Here is a 17,260-nt window from a genome sequence, read left to right on the forward strand (position 1 = left end):
CATGGTTTAAAGATGGTATGTCACCCCTCAGTTGGACCAATGGTAATGCCAGATTTTTGCTCCTTACAGAAAGATCGTCGGTTGGGAAGGAACATTGCATCACCAGAATGTTTGTTTGGAAGACTGAGAGACAGCACCTTTGAGAAGACAGCAGAACAAGAAGAACAACAAGACGAGAGAACTTATTATCGTAACGAGTTCTCTCCCCCTCAAACTGATTTTCTTATACCCCCTTTACAAATTTCTTCTTTTCTCCTCCTGTAAGATGGACTTGCCCCAAGAGACTGTGATATGGAGTTTTCCGTTAACCAGGATGTTGACCAGAGCAGTCTGTTTCGGTGAGAGTACCAGTGAGGTCGAGAAAGGATCCAGAAAGGTTCTAATGACTGAGACGGAGGTGTAAATTTCCAATAGCAACCCAATCACCAAACAAAGGCGAGTACCGGGCACGATCTAACAACCATGTTATCTGTAAACATTTTCTTTGATGGATTGTTAGCTGAAGAAAACTGTATCTGTAGGCTCTGTGATAATCTGGTTGAAGATGGATGCATAAAGAAATGCCAATCCAGTTTTAATATCCATATGGACCGGCATCCATTGAGTGACTATCACTCCTTAGTGGGTAGCGTGTTAAATGAAACATATTTGTTGGGTATGCTCTCAAGTACCTCAGGGTCATAGCAAATCAGGGCTAGTACCATTTCCTTTAACGGTAGGGGAGGTACTTGAGCTAAAGGGTGGGAGACCGGTGGACCGGATGTTTAACATCTCCAGCCCTCCTAGTTTGAAGCTCCACCAATACCATGTGGATAGGTCCCTCTTATGTTTTAATATCTCCAGTCCCCGTAAGCCGGGAAATTGGGAAGTGTCATGGAGCAACCTTACCATGACCTTTTCACACAGAGCAGATAGAATGCCTACAGATACAGAGCTCGTACGCCACATAGCCAGTAGAGGAAAATCTTTTCGGTATCGATATACCTTAGGAAACAGGATTACTAGAGTTGGAGAGGTATCACCAGGATACTGTGCACATATCGTACAAACTGATACGTGCATTAAGCAGATGGAAGAATTAGGGTCAGGAGATTTCACCTGGAAGGTTTGTAACATGGTCATGTCCTTCTCCGTCCCTTATGTTCTCCCCGATGACGCATATTTCATATGCGGGAGAAAGGCGTACAAGTGGCTTGCCCCAAACTCTGAAGGATTGTGTTATATTGGAAAGGTATTGCCTGAAGTGATGACTGTTACACATGACAAAATGAAGGACATACACCGTGGTGCCCAAGCTCCTTATACTCACACTCATTACGAGCACCGAGTTAAAAGACAACTGTCAGAAAGGTTAGAGCATCCGGCCTCTGATCTTATCCATGAATCCACCGGGATTCAGGTTCTGGTAGCGTTAGATTTCACTCGTACCGCTCGAGGAGTGATGAATTATAGATACATTTCCGCACTCGCCAATTTGTTAGATAATATCACTGAAATGTATGATGACACGTTTAGATACACTGGAAGAGAACTTCAAGCTTACAAAACAGAACTAGTTCAGCATAGGATGGTTCTTAATTATCTTACAGCAGTAACAGGCGGATATTGTGTTACCTTGGCAACACAGTACGGCATAAAGTGTTGCACGTATATCACAAATAGCACCGAGGATCCGGTAGAGGTCATAGACCAAAAGATGGATGATATTCTCCAATTGAAGTGGGAATTTCGTCGAAAACACAATCTCACCCTTGCTGCTGTAGGTAATGAGCTGACTGGTTGGGTGTCATGGTTGAACCCGCGAAATTGGTTCTCCGGTTTGGGAGACTGGGCTCAAGGAGTCATAATGGATGTTGGAAAGTTTCTACTATGTATCTTGGGTGTCGTTATATCGATTGGATTGATATTTAGATGCGGGCAGGCTTTAATGAGGTGCAAACAAAGTACAAGAGTGATGAGCTTGAGGAGTGAGGAAACCGTAATTAACCTGGATTTGATTTATGACCCAATGATAGAAACCAGAATGTGATGAAAATGCGATTATACGGTCCGTTTCTTTCACCTGTTTTTCTGCTTTTCTCCAAGATACAAAGACCCCCTTGGACGAGGAAGTTGACGAGACGCTATACAGACAACAGACAAGCACCAAAGAAGGATTTTGACCACTTGAGAAATGGACACTTGATGAACTTTGCCATGGATCCCCAGTTTCCCTAGTACTTTTAAACTCACGCTAGCCCAACATTTTTTGTAAATCTGATGGCTCAGACAAAGCTATTTGCTCATGCCCAAGGAGCAATACAGCGCAAAGAAGACGACTCTCAACAGATACCGAACACAACTTCAACGACAGATGTACATTTCCCTGACATAGAATATCATTGCATTTTCCATAAGTGTTCTTTATCTTCATCTCTACAACCCTCAGGTAATGACACACATAGACGATAGGGAATACAGGCACAGATATCAGCAACCACATACCTCCCCCATTCATGTATCATCAACTAAAATGTGCATCCCCATTTTGTTACAACTGAAAGCCGAAATGAGCTCGGTAGAGTTTGACAGCCCATCCACAGACCCTTAGTACGGGATAAGAAGGAATTCAAATGTATACTTCGCAATACCTCGAAGCTTGATTTACCACACGTACGGCACGATGATACATGACCCTCCAAACATGGACTCATACACACATGATTCTACTTTCTCACTAGGTCATACCCTTTTCACACCTACTCCTCTCTTCTTCCTTACCCCACCATGGAAATCAATTAACCCCTGACTTACATTTTTCTCCTTAAATATTTTAGAAGGTGGCAGTTATTATTGACTGCCAAAGGGTGGACTGTCAAAGTCAGAAAAATGTCTCTATGCACGTTGCCATATTTGCACCGCACACTGGTCTACGCTGCGCATGCGTACGCTCTCCCGTGAAGGCGCATACCCGCAATAGCGTGCACCCGCGGGCGCACGGTATGCGTATTTACGGTAGAGTTTATGTAGTCGTAGCGTGCGACTCATTCGTTACATATTTTCACAATTAATGTAGTTTATAGATCATGATCCCTTTGATAGTTTCTGAAAGTTTGGGTAATATAGAAGGTCCCTGTTTAAAGGAATCCCTCTTTGTATTGTACGAAGGGTCTAACAGGAATCATACAGCAGTGTTTGGTACCCATCGGAAGAGTATTTAATTAGCAATATTCCGGTGTTGGTTTGGAGCGTATTAATCGCTCGTGCGAATAGTTATGGACATAAGAAGTTTATGTCCATTTCTATTATTTACTCATACTCAGGTATGCGGCGGGAAACCCAGTTTCCCACCCACCTGAGCTGTTGGAAATCGTCACAGCCCACCTGTATGAATCACCCTATGACCTTTTGTTGTGATACAGGGTCGAATTCCTTCATCCAATGGACAATGGGATTGTAGGGACTATGAGATTGCATTGTGTGTGGGGCATAAATAGGCAGGCCGACCATATCCAACTTCACTCTCTCACCAACGGTTATCTGCTGATAGCCGGGAGCTGGATATCGAGGCGCATGCGATCATACCCTTTGTGCGTAAGTTTTCTCTCCGTAATCATTGTCTTACTGTGAGCCAATTTCTCTCATCTCTCTCCGTCTCTCTCTCTCTCTCTCTCCTCTTTTCTCTTATATCTCTCATAGTATTGTATTGTATTGCATTTAGGTCAGAGTAGTATTGTCTTTTTGTATTTATTGTTTAGTTCTGTGGTTAGGAAGTCTTTGTTATATTGTAGTGTATCATTTGTACTGTTATCCCCTTTTTACAAGTATATTAGATATAATACAGTTAATAGGCTTCGGACCCTAAACCAGTATCTGTGTATTTCCTATAGTGTTAAGTGTTCACTTGAGCGTCGGTGACGCTCAAGCAGCTTTGTAGTTAGTCAGGTTACACAAGGTTGCACATACACCCTGTATTCACATTAAGTTATTCTGTGTATTTCATTGGTATAAGGTTTAGACATAAAGGTATAGCATTGTAAGCGTCTGCGCCGCTGGTGACCTCCTCGTGGTCTCGAGCGTAAGCTACGCCATAGCGAATCATTACTCTAGTCATAGCCAATAACGTGTCCTGTGATCACTGGGCCGCGAGCGAACGTGACGCTTGAGCGTCTCGCCTACGGCTGAGCGATCGTTACGCAGATAGCGTACCCTTACGGTACTTCTTAAGCAAACAGCGTACAGTGTTCTTAGACTTCATAAAGGGTTGTTTATACGACAAAGGAATTTAGCATTGTCAAAATGTTATATATAATCTGTTTGGTTGCTATGGGCAACATCACCAGTTTTATAAATAATAAAAGCTATTAATTTACCCCAGTGTCTTTAACATGGGACATAACAGAGTAATAGAAAAATGCTGTTGTATTTAATTTTCATGCTACAACAAAAATAATACATATGTAATTCTAGGGCAAGCACAACGGCAAGCTGCTGCTGCTGGGAGTCCCAACCTGTCCCCTTCTGAGCCCCCCTCCCCTTCTCACACCCATTCCCCCTCTCCTTCCCAGTCCCCTTCTCAGCCCCCCTCCCCTTCTCACACCCATTCCCCCTCTCCTTTCCAGTCCCCTTCTCAGCCCCCCTCCCCTTCTCACACCCATTCCCCCTCTCCTTCCCAGTCCCCTTCTCAGCCCCCTCCCCTTCTCACACCCATTCCCCCTCTCCTTCCCAGTCTCCTTCTCAGCCCCCCTCCCCTTCTGTCGCCCAATCCCCCTCTCCTTCCCAGTCCCCTTCTCAGCCCCCCACCCCTTCTGTTGCCCAATCCCCCTCTCCTCCCCAGTCCCCTTCTCAGCCCCCCTCCCCTTCTGTCGCCCAATCCCCCTCTCCTTCCCAGTCCCCTTCTCAGCCCCCCTCCCCTTCTGTTTACCAATACCCCTCTCTGTCCCCCTCCACCTCTGTTGGCCAAAACACCTCTCCGCCCACCTCACCCTCTCTTTCCCATTCCCCCTCTCTGTCACCCAACCCACCTCTCCACCACCCTCCCCCTCTCAATCTGACCCACCCTCTGTACCAAGCTCCCCCTTCCAGCCTCCTTCCCCCATCCAGCCTCCTACCCCCATCCAGCCTCCTACCCCCAACCAGCCTCCTTCCCCACCTTCAGAATGGGCAGCAGAGACCCCGGAGGCACTTCTGGGAGGAGATCAAGTGCCACAGGACAGTAAGTTGACACTCATTGACATTTAATTTATAACCGAATTTAACTACACATTCTAATAAATGCAGTGTTGTACTGGGTAAAATCTTTTGCCAAGGTAAAATGTTTGTCTTCTTCATCATGGTATGGATGTTGCATTTACATTTGTGTGAGGAACATTAAATGTACAGTGTCTACATGTGCAATGTTGAGGATGTCCACTCTAGGTCGACACTCCTTATGTCAACAGGGTTGCCCAGGACAACAGGGTTTGTATGTGCAACATTATCTGCTAAACAGTTAGACGTGAGTGGAGTGTAGTATGTTGTTGGACTTTTACACTTGTGGTTGGGTATTCCAATATTTGCACATTGAATTCGCATGCTTCACTTTGTTAGGCTGGCTAAGGACACAGTGATTTTAGTTTGGAAATTTACACACACAAAAAAAAAAAACATTTCATTTAAAAACATGTTGGACCTTATGTAGTAAGTAAGGCAGGCTTTCAGGGAGTGTGGGTATGCTACGATATGTTGTCCTTCTGAAGATGTTGATATGCAGTGTGATGATGCAGGGCCAACCCCAAAAAAGATAAGTCGACTTCACTCCAGATGTGAATGAATGCCAACATGATGTTACATTTACTAAGATGGTAGTTCTCTTTAAGATGGGATGTTGCCCATAGCAACCAATAAGATTATACTTGTAATTTTTGTGGGGCCTTCTACAAGATAATATGTGGAATTTGATTGGTTGCTATGGTCAACGTCCCATCTTAAATAGAACTCCCATGTTAGTTAATGTACCCCATGGTGTGGCACACTTGAAAAAAAGAAAAAAACCAACATTGCCGAACAGGCTTCTGTGTTGTTCTGCTACCAATTTATCCTTAAAACAGACATGATGTAATCACTTAGGCATTAAAGCAGGACTGTCCAAACTGCGGGCCTCCAGCTCCAGAGAAACTACACATCCCAGCATGCCCTGACAGTTTTTAATTTTCTGACCCCAAAACTGGGTCAAGACATGCTGGTATATGTAGTTTCATAACAGCTGGAGGGCCTCAGTTTGTACATGCCTGCATTAAAGTGTGCTTTGTGCCTCGCTTGTATAATAGGTAATGTGAGTAAGTTAGTAATGTTTATGTTGCCTCTTAATTTCAGATGTTGCAGTTGGAGATCCCACTACTTTTAGGGGCATTATTACCACTATGTGCCAACACATGCAGGGATTATTGAGGAGTGTGGAGCAGCTTGAAAAGTTTTCATAATTTTAAATTTTTAACATTTTATTTTTGTTTAAAAAAAAAAAACACCAAACAAAAAAAAAAACAATAAAAAAAAATTATTTACAATTTAAGCGGGTGTTGTGTTTATTAATGCAATAAATGAACAGCAGATTGGCTAGCAGAAATTTATTACCTTAAAAAATTCACACATCTTACGTAAGTTTATAAAAAATAAAAAAAACAGGAGGTTATTGTGTAAAAAAACATGTAAACACCTTCATTCACAAACTACACCTCTACAGAAAAAAAAAAGACCAGGCACATTTAAAACATCTATATTTTTATTTTATACATTTAAATGTTGATGGCCAATTATGCCTACAAAGTGTTCTTCAGGTATTTTTTTAAGACTTAATTGGTCATGACCATTATCATTCATTACACTAATTGGAATCGTAATTGAGGAGGGCTTGTGGACTTTAAACTGAAAGGTGTAATTTCACTTAATAGAAAAAAAAACATTGGCCCTCATTCCGAGTTGATCGCTCGCAAGGCGAATTTAGCAGAGTTACACACACTAAGCCGCCGCCTACTGGGAGTGAATCTTAGCTTCTTAAATGTGCGACCGATGTATGCGCAATATTGCGATCACAAACGAGTTAGCAGTTTCTGAGTAGCTTCAGACTTACTCTGCCTGTGCGATCAGTTCAGTGCTTTTCGTTCCTGGTTGACGTCATAAACACACCCAGCGTTCGCCCAGGCACTCCCACCGTTTCCCCGGCCACTCCTGCGTTTTTTCCGGAAACGGTAACGTTTTCAGCCACACGCCCATAAAACGCTGTGTTTCCGCCCAGTAACACCCATTTCCTGTCAATCACAATGCGAACGTCGGAGCGATGAAAAAGCAGTGAGTAAACTTACTTTCTTCATAGTAAAGTTACTTGGCGCAGTCGCAGTGCGAACATTGCGCATGCGCACTAAGAGAATTCTCACTGCGATGCGATGAAAAACTCAGAGCGAACAACTCGGAATGAGGGCCATTGTTGTGCGTTTTTCCGCAAAAATGTGCACTTTTAAGAAGAATGTGTAAATCTACGAAAACTTAGTATTTTTACGTTGGGGTTTGTGTTAATGCGATGCCTTCGCATTGTTGCGCTGTTATTTGGCATACGCCCACATTGTGTAATATTGCGAACGAGCTAGCAAAATACCGGTTGGGGCGGATATTCGCAATTTTGCTACATGTTCGCTATTTTGCACATACCTTGTGCGAACGAAAAAAATAGCAAACAACTCGGAATGAGGGCCATAACTGCTGAAATTGCAAGGACCAAGAATGACGTGTATTACATGAAGAACTTTATTTACACAGTTTTCATTAGTGGAGAAATCGCCACCCAGTGGTGAATCTGTGTATTACCATGCCAACCTGTGCTAGATTTATACTGCGACTAAAACACATGTATAGTAAAGATGAACGTGGCTACATCTGTAAGCTGACCAAGTTGTTCGAGGCAGGACAATTGTTTTAGTTTGCTTTGTTTCTCTGGAGGACAGGAGACAAGGGTGGTATTTCAAACTGGATCGCTGCAGAGATCGCAGTCTGAATTACTGTGTGGAGTGCGCACACGCAGCAGCTGCACTGCACGTGCGCACCCGGGAGCCCAGTGAGATGCATTATCTCCCTGATTGTGATCGCCTCTGCCTGATTGCCAGCGTTAGAACGCCATTGGTGGGGTGCAGTCTGGACAACAAGGGTTTGTCTGGACCGTTGAGGGGGGGGGGCACGACAGCTGCAGCCGCTGAGACCTGGGACACAGCCAGTAGGTCCCTGCCAGCATGCAGGAGCTGCGTTGGGAGGGAGCTACTCGTCAGATACAAAAGCATTGCCGCCGTGCAATGATTTTGTTCCTGTGCGGGGGGGGGGGCCTGACATGTGGGGTGGACTAGCCCTGTGCTGGGCATCCACCTGCATGTCGGAGTAAATGATTGTATATGTGCTAAATTTAACTCTGAATTACACCCAAGGAAAGACAACAGCAAACAGGGAATACTTTGTGTCTCTCCTACTGAGCAGTCCCTGTTTGGCAGAAAGACGCTGTTTAGATTTGACCACCAGCTATAAAAAGTCATCCATTTGCTGAGTGCTAATAATGAAAAATGTTTCTTTGAGGTTTTTATTCTTGTTTGCCAGATTATCATCATTACATGATCACCTCAGTATCTTTTTTAGTTCAGTCTTCTAAAATGTAGAATAATACATGTCACGGACCTGCTGGTCGCTTCTCCAGATACACCAAGAATCGCTGCCTGTGACGTGGGGGTCACTTTGGACACATGGGGGTAAATTTACTAAGATGGGAGTTCTATTTGAGATGGGATGTTGCCCATAGCAACCAATCAGATTCTACTTCCCATTTATCTAGCACCTTCTAGAAGATAATACCTGGAATCTGATTGGTTGCTATGGGCAACACCCCATCTCAAATAGAACTCCCATCTTAGTAAATTTACCCCATGGGGTTATAAAAACACATTTGCTGCCACCAGAAAAGTCTATTTAGCGCTGAAGTGCATGGTAAGTTTTGCTCTTACCTGCAAACACACTGCAATACTAATGGGCCCTACACACTGGCCGATATTTTGAAAGATATGAACGATCTCGTTCATAAATGAACGAGATCTCGTTCATATCTTTCAGTGTGGAGACTAAAGCGATGAACGATGCGCGTCCCCGCGCTCGTTCATCGCTGGTCTCCTGTCGGCTGTGCATGCAGGCCAATATGGACGATCTCGTCCATATTTGCCTGCACGTCTATGGAGCCGGGTGACGGGGGGAGTGAAGAAGCTTCACTCCCCCCGTCACTGCCCCCCCCCGCCGCCGGGTCGCTCGTCGGCCGTATCGGCCGTCGGGCACCTCGGCCAGTGAGTAGGGCCCATTAGGAAAAAATCTGTAACTTGGGCCACACAAGGCTTTGGGCCTTAAGAAACACAAATCAGAACTAGAATTTTAATTCCATGAATCCTTTGGAACTTTAATTACAAAAAGTGTTACATAGATTATTAGGAATATTTTAAGAATACACACAGAGTATGGTACAATCTCAAACAAAAATAAAATAGGATTTTAATTACCTACTGGTAAATCCTTTTCTCGTAGTCCGTAGAGGATGCTGGGATCCACATTAGTACCATGGGGTATAGACGGGTCCACTAGGAGCCATTGGCACTTTAAGAGTTTGAAAGTGTGGGCTGGCTCTACCCTCTGTGCCCCTCCTACCAGACTCAGTCTAGAAACTGTGCCCGAGGAGATGGACATCTTTGAGAGAAGGATTTTACACAGATAGTGGCGAGATTCACACCAGCTCACACACAAGGCAAACCAAGCTAACTAGCTTGAAACATCAGCAACGGCTGAATAAGATTACTTACCAAGTAACAAAACAGTACTTAACCTAGAATTAAGCAGTACTGAACTAAATAACTACTGCAGGAACACGAAGCGCTGGGTGGGCACCCAGCATGCTCTACGGAATACGAGAAATGGATTTACCGGTAGGTAATTAAAATCCTATTTTCTCTTACATCCTAGAGGATGCTGGGGTCCACATTAGTACCATGGGGATGTACCAAAGCTCCCAGAATGGGAGGGAGGGCGCGAAGGCTCCTGCACAACTGACTGACCAAACTTTAGGTCCTCAGAGGCCAAAGTATTGAACTTGTAGAACTTTGCAAACATGTTTGACCCAGACCAAGTAGCAGCTCGGCAAAGCTGTAAAGCCGAGACACCCCAGGCAGCCGCCCAGGAAGAACCCACCTTACGAGTAGAGTGGGCCATAACAGATGTAGGACACGGCAATCCTGCTATAGAATACGCATGCTGGATAGTAAACCCGATCCAGCGAGAGATTGTCTGCTTAGAAGCAGTACACCCAAGTTTCTTGGGATTATACAGGACAAACAGCGAGTCCGGTTTTCTGTGACGAGCAGTCCTCTTCACATAGATTTTCAGAGCCCTTACAACATCCAAGGACTTTGATGAAACTGAGGAGTCAGTAGCACCTCGCACCACAATAGGTTGGTTGATATGAAATGCCGACACAACCTTCGGAAGAAACTGCGGACGTGTCCGGAGCTCAGCTCTATCTTCATGGAAGATCAAGTAGGGGCTTTTACATGACAAATCCCCCAACTCCGACACATGTCTAGCAGAAGCCAAGGCCAACAAAGTGACAGCCTTACACGTGAGAAACTTGACCTCAACCTCGTGTAGAGGCTCAAACCAGTCCGACTGGAGGAACACCACGTTAAGATCCCAGGGCGCCGTAGACTGCACAAAAGGAGGCTGGATGTGCAGAACTCCCTCAAAAAGGTCTGAACCACAGGGAGGACAGCCAACTGTTTCTGGAAGAAAATGGATAGGGCCAAAATCTGGACCTTTACGGAACCTAATCTCAGGCCCATATCCATACCTGCCTGGAGGAAAAGGAAACATTTTCCAAGGTTAAACTCCACCGTAGGAAAATTCTTGGATTTACACCAAGCCACATACTTTTTCCAAATGCGATAGTAATGTTTTGATGTTACTCCTTTCCTAGCCTGTATCAGGGTAGGAATAACCTTGTTTGGAATGCCCTTCCGAGCTAATAACTGGCATTCAACCTCCATGCCATCAAACGTAGCAAGCGGACCCTGCAGTAGCAGGTCCTCCCGAAGAGGAAGAGGCCTTGGCTCTTCTAGCAGTACATCCAGAAGATCCACGTACCAAGCCCTTCTTGGCCAGTCCGGAGCAATGAGGATTACCTGAACTCTTGTTTTCCTTGCGAGTTTTAGAACCTTTGGAATGACTGGAAGTGGAGGAAGCGCATATACCGTCTGGAACACCCACGGAGTCACTAGGGCGTCCACCGCCACGGCTTGCGGGTTCCTCGACCTGGAACAATACCACGAAGCTTCTTGTTGAGACGAGAGACCATCATGTCTATTTGAGGTACACCCCAAAGATTTGTCACCTCTGTGAACACCTTCGGATGGAGGCCCCACTCTCCTGGATGGAGATAGTGTCTGCTGAGGAAATCTGCTTCCCAGTTGTCTACTCCCGGAATGAAGATTGCCGACAGCGCCAACACGTGTTTTTCCACCCAGAGGATGATTCTTGTTACCTCTGACATTGCAGCTCTGCTCTTCGTTCCGCCCTGTTGGTTTATGTAAGCCACTGTCGTTACATTGTCCGACTGCACTTGAATGGCCTGATTTCTCAGAAGATGGGCCGCTTGGAGAAGACCATTGTAGACGGCTCTCAGTTTCAGAATGTTTATAGGTAGGCAAGCTTCCAGACTTGACCACCTTCCTTGGATAGTTTCCCCTTGAGTGACTGCGCCCCAGCCCCGGAGACTTGCATCCTGAATCCCAAACCTGCGGCCCTCCAGAAGGTGAGGTAATTGCAGCCACTAGAGGAGTGAGATCCTGGCCTTCGGCAAAAGACTTATTCTCTGGTGCATGTGTAGATGAGATCCCGACCATTTGTCCAGGAGATCCAGTTGGAAGGACCGAGCATGAAATCTCCCGTACTGCAGAGTTCTCGTAAGAGGCCACCATCTTCTCCAGAAGGCAAATGCACTGACACCCGGCCTGGCTTCAGGACATCCCGGACCATTGTTTGTATCACCAACACTTTTTCCTCTAGAAGAAACACCCTCTGCACTTCCATGTCGAGGATCATTCCCAGAAATGACAACCTCCTGGTTGGTTCCAAATGTGATTTTGGAAGATTCAGGTTCCAACCATGTTCCCTGAGAAGCTGAGTCGTGAGAGCTATGGACTGTAAAAGCTTCTCCTTGGACGATGCCTTTATCAGCAGATCGTCCAGATATGGAATTATGTTCACCCCCTGCCTGCGGAGGAGAACCGTCATTTCCACCATCACCTTGGGGAATTCCCTCGGTGCTGTGGAGAGGCCAAATGGCAGGGCCTGGAATTGAAAATGACAGTCCAACAGTGCGAATCAGAGATAAGCTTGATGCGGCTGCCAAATTGGAATGTGGAGGTATGCATCCTTGATATCCATTGATACCAGGAATTCCCGCTCCTCCAGACCTGATATCACCGCCCTTAGAGACTCCATTTTGAACTTGAACTCCCTCAGAAAGGGGTTTAGTGATTTTAAGTTCAGAATGGGCCTGACCGAACCATCCGATTTCAGTACCACGAAAAAGTTCGAATAGTAAGCCCTGTTTTGCATCTAGGGAGGAACTGGTACAATAACCTGTGCCTCCACCAACATCTGGATGGCTCACTGTAGAACAGCCCTATCTGCCGGCAAAGCTGGCAAGCCTGATTTGAAGAACCGGTGAGGAGGGAGATCTTGAAATTCCAGCCGGTACCCCTTGGAAACAATATCTTGTACCCAGGGATCCAGGCCAGACAACACCCAGACGTGACTGAAATGTCTGAGTCTCAGCCCCACCTCCAGAGCGCGCAGTCCACCATCATGCTGAGGATTTTGGTGTACCTGAAGCAGGCTTCTGTTCCTGGGACAACTGAACAAAAAAAGAGAACTGCGCTCATGGGTTCATGCTTAATACCTTATACATATAAACAGAGCCGGTATGTAAAATATATGAAGACATTTATTAAGTAAATTCTACTAAAATAGCATCAATAAATATACAATATAAAATAATTAAAGCCCTATATAGTATAGGATAAACTTTTACTCGCTGGCCAGCAGTTTTAATTGGCAATAGTTAATTATACAATCTTCCCCTGTGAGAAAGGTCAATACACTTAAATAGCTGTGCTGTTGTATCTGATCAGCGCATTGCAACTTTGTATCAGTCAATGATGAAGGCACTGTTAAAACTCAAGAGGATTAAGTTGAGGTGTAACGGTTATGAATGGACGTTGCAATGTGTCCAGTTACCTCCTTTTGTGGAAATCAGCTGTGTGGTCCAGCCCCCAGACAGTTTGGCCTTTCTTGTTTTAGCAACCCGAATGGACTGTGATGCAGCTGAAGAAAAGGGTTTCTTCGTAACAGGTGCAGCTCAGGGAAGAAAAGGTGACTAGCCGCTGTAGCCATGGAGATCAACGCATCCAAAGCTTCAGCAAAGAGAGCCTGATCTGTGTAGGGTAGGGTCTCCACACCTCTCCTGGATTCCGCGTCGGCAGACCACTGTCGCAGCCACAGTCTTCGACGAGCGGAGACAGACATGGAAGATATTCCTACAGCCACTGAACCCAGGTCTTTCATGGATTCCACCATAATCCTGCAGAATCCTGAATGTTACGTAAAACAATTCTACGTCACTTTTATCCATAGTATCCAAATCCTCAAGTAATGTGCCTGATCACTTTACTATAGCTTTGGAAATCCATGCACAGGCAATAGTAGGACATAGTATTGCCCCGGAAGTCGTGTATATGGATTTGAGCGTAGTATCAATTTTGCGATCAGCCGGCTCCTTTAAGGCGGTAGCTCCTAGAACAGGTAAAACCACCTTTTTTGAGAGTCTGGATTCAGACACGTCCACTATGGGTGGGTTTTCCCACTTTTTCCTATCCTCAGGAAAGGGGAAAGTAACCAGAACCCTTCTAGGGATCTGGAATTTTTTCTCTGGGTTTTCCCATGCTTTCTCAAAAATAGCATTTCATTCTTTGGATGCAGGGAAGGTTATCGAGGCTTTCTTATTGTCAGTGAAGTAAGCTTCCACAACCTGCTCAGGTGTTGTATCAGCAATATTCAACACATCCCTAATAGCCTCTATCATCAACTGCACCCCTTTAGCAAGCGATGTGGCCCCCCTGAGCACATCCCCATCACCGTCTGCCGTGTCAGAATCGGTATCCGTGTCATCTTGCATAATCTGGGCAAGAGCATGTTTGTGGGAACCTACAGAGGGGGGCTTTGAGGGAACAGAACCAGACCAAACTGCCATAGAGTTCTGTAAAACCTGAGTTGCAGATACATTCTGTGCAACCCTAGTAGAAATCTGAGAAATTATAGATTTGATAGAGGATAACCATTCAGGCTCCCTTGTTTGTATCTGCACTAAAACAGTGCAATCCTGATTACATGGAATGAGGTCATCCTGAGAGCACATATCCTCAGCTGCATATGACACAGAGTCCCTGGACATAGCTAAATGGAGACCCCGAACACTCCACACACACACAGTAGAGGCTAGACAGAGTTTCACCCCCAAGAATGGCAGAGACACAGAGATTGGAGCCAACCAACACACAGCGCTTTCAAGGTATAGGGAGACCCCAACCAGCGCTGACTGTGTACCTTAATAGGTTACACAGTCTGTACACAGCCTCCCACCTCTTCTACAACCCCCTGGTACAGTAATAGATAGCTGGAGTTGATATGGAGGGACTGCTCTTCACTGACAGCGTTTCTGCAGGCAGGAAAATGGCGCTGAACGCTGCTGGATCTGCTCTGAGGAAAAGCACTGCCCCCTTAATGGTGCTATCTTCCCGCTCTTCTGAAGATTATACTGGCCTGAGGAATCATGCTGGCAGCGATCCTGGGACCCTGACAGGCTTAGAGGTCAGTGTAGGGTGTAGGTGCTGCCTCAGGGCGCCCCCCACAGCGCCGCACTATGTCCCGCTGATCCCCAGAGTGCAGTCCATACCCTGTTGCCGCCTTCTTCACATCGGCTCCCCGCTTGCTAGGGGGGCCGGTGACTCACTCTCCACTGATCTTCTGGCTCTGTAAAGGGGTGGTGGCATGCTGCCAGGGTGAGCGATCCCCTGTAGTGGGGATCGTTCGATCCCCTCAGGAGCTCAGTGTCCTGTCAGCGGAGATAGCGGCTCAGACCCCGCAGGGCGACACTACTCCCCCCCCTTAGTCCCACGAAGCAGGGAGGCTGTTGCCAGCAGCCTCCCTGTAAAATAAAAAACTCTACAAATAAACTTTTTACCAGAGAAGCTCTGTAGAGCTCTCCTAGCTGTGACCGGCTCCTCCAGGCACATTTTCTAAACTGAGTCTGGTAGGAGGAGCATAGAGGGAGGAGCCAGACCACACTCTCAAACTCTTAAAGTGCCAATGGCTCTTAGTGGACCCGTCTATACCTCCATGGTACTAATGTGGACCCCAGTATCCTCTAGGACGTAAGAGAAAAGAAAATGATTCAGAAGCCTAAACTTAAACACAAATTTAGGATCCTGTTTTGGGGATTTCACAGGTGGAGAGATATGATGCATTCGCGGCATATGATAGCCGATTTCCCCCAAGGGAATGAACACACATATTCAGGGAGAGACATGGAGCCTAATTCAGACCTGACCATAGCAGCAACTTTGTTAGCAGATGGGCAAAGCCATGTGCACTGCAGGGGGGGAGATGTAACATGTGCAGAGAGTTAGATTTGGGTGGGTTATATTGTTTCTGTGCAGAGTAAATACTGGCTGCTTTATTTTTACACTGTAATTTAGATTTCAGTTTGAACTCACCCCACCCAATTCGAACTCTCTCTGCACGTTATATCTGTCCCTCCTGCATGCCCATCTGCTAACGAAGTTGCTATGATCAGGTCTGAATTAGGCCCATAGTTATACCCTCAGCTGCACTCACTCCCCACTTTTCTTGTTTTAACCAGCTTATTGCAGGTTGTTTGAAGATGAGAACTGAATAATGCAGACTCTAAAGGCCTTCTCACAATCCTCTGTACAGCTAGCCACCTGTGGCAATTCCTTTTGTGTCAAATCTGTCAAAAGGTTGGCTAGTGTGCTATAGTGTGGCACAAATCCTTAGGTAGTACCCTGCAGTTCCTAAAATTGACATTACCTGCTTTTTAGTCCTAGGGGTAGGTCATGCAGTGATAGCCTCTACTTTGGTTGTGGGTGGAGGGCACCCCCTCCTACACGGAGCCCTGGATATTTCACCTCTCCCATGCCAAGCTGGCATATCTCTGGTTTCCCCATGAAAGGTGCCTAATACATGTGCAGTGAGTCCGCTACCTGTCCCCTCTGCACCTCAGTTACACCCCTTTTCCACTAGCTTTTTTAAACATGGGTAAATCCGCGGGGGTGCGCATATACCCGTATTTTTCCATAGTGGAAACGGGTCTCCCGGCAAATTCCCGGATCGAGTGATCCGGGAATCCTACCCGGGTAGCTAGCCTAGCTGTCTAGTGTGAACGGGAGCCGTGTCGCGTTCACAGTGCATAGGGAAGGCGACGCTCGGAGATCATGTGATCTCCCAGCGCCGCCCATGCCGCATCACCAACCCGGCAATTACCGGGTTGGTGAGCGCTGTCTGCAGGGGGCTGTAGCACAGGTCGCAGCCGTGTCAGGCGACACGGCTGCGACCTGTGCTACACTAGTGGAAAAGGGGTATCACTTCCTCGCTATAGCGGGCATTGGTTAACATCCCACATGTCAGGGCAAATATGTTTTGTGATGGGAACACTCTCCTTCGTACACTGTGATCCCTGCTTGCTATCTCTTGCCGATATTGTATGTGTTATGGCTAAGTCACAGTTAGGATGTATACACTCGGTGAGATCCTTGCTATGCCCAATTTTCACTTGCGATTTCCCTTGAACTCCCCGGAGCCCAGCACCACTGATTTTGACTAACTTTTCTTGAGATATGGACTATGTGTGCTTACCATTTTGGCTTATGTGAGATGTCATTGATATGTGAGATGAACTAGATAGGACACCGATCTAGCAAGGATTGACTTCCCTGCACAGTCTATCTTTTCTTGTGATGCCGACCTGGCGGGACCGCGCATTGGGATCGAATCGGGATCGCAAAGTGGCATAACACTTTGCGATTTTGACTATATAGTCACAATCGAAAGAAAACATCTCACCATGTGTACACACCCTTAGGGCCTTTGTCACTCTGCTCCA

At 46.0% G+C, this 17,260-nt stretch overlaps 1 protein-coding gene and 1 long non-coding RNA gene across 2 annotated transcripts in view; one reads left to right on the top strand and one right to left on the bottom strand.

Moving 5' to 3' along the window:
• LOC134936176 (uncharacterized) overlaps positions 1-6,476 on the top strand; it is an 83,775-nt gene extending 77,299 nt beyond the window's left edge. Inside the window, exons 3-4 of the long non-coding RNA XR_010180472.1 lie at positions 4,450-5,194; positions 6,334-6,476. This is a non-coding gene — a long non-coding RNA (uncharacterized LOC134936176). The remainder of the gene's footprint in view (positions 1-4,449; positions 5,195-6,333) is intronic.
• The window catches only part of LOC134936175 (oocyte zinc finger protein XlCOF7.1-like), a 216,182-nt gene that overhangs the window by 138,092 nt on the left and 60,830 nt on the right, over positions 1-17,260 (bottom strand). The window lies entirely within an intron of this gene.

The sequence above is a fragment of the Pseudophryne corroboree genome, chromosome 6 (genome assembly GCF_028390025.1).
Source record: "Pseudophryne corroboree isolate aPseCor3 chromosome 6, aPseCor3.hap2, whole genome shotgun sequence".
Taxonomy (NCBI): domain Eukaryota; kingdom Metazoa; phylum Chordata; class Amphibia; order Anura; family Myobatrachidae; genus Pseudophryne; species Pseudophryne corroboree.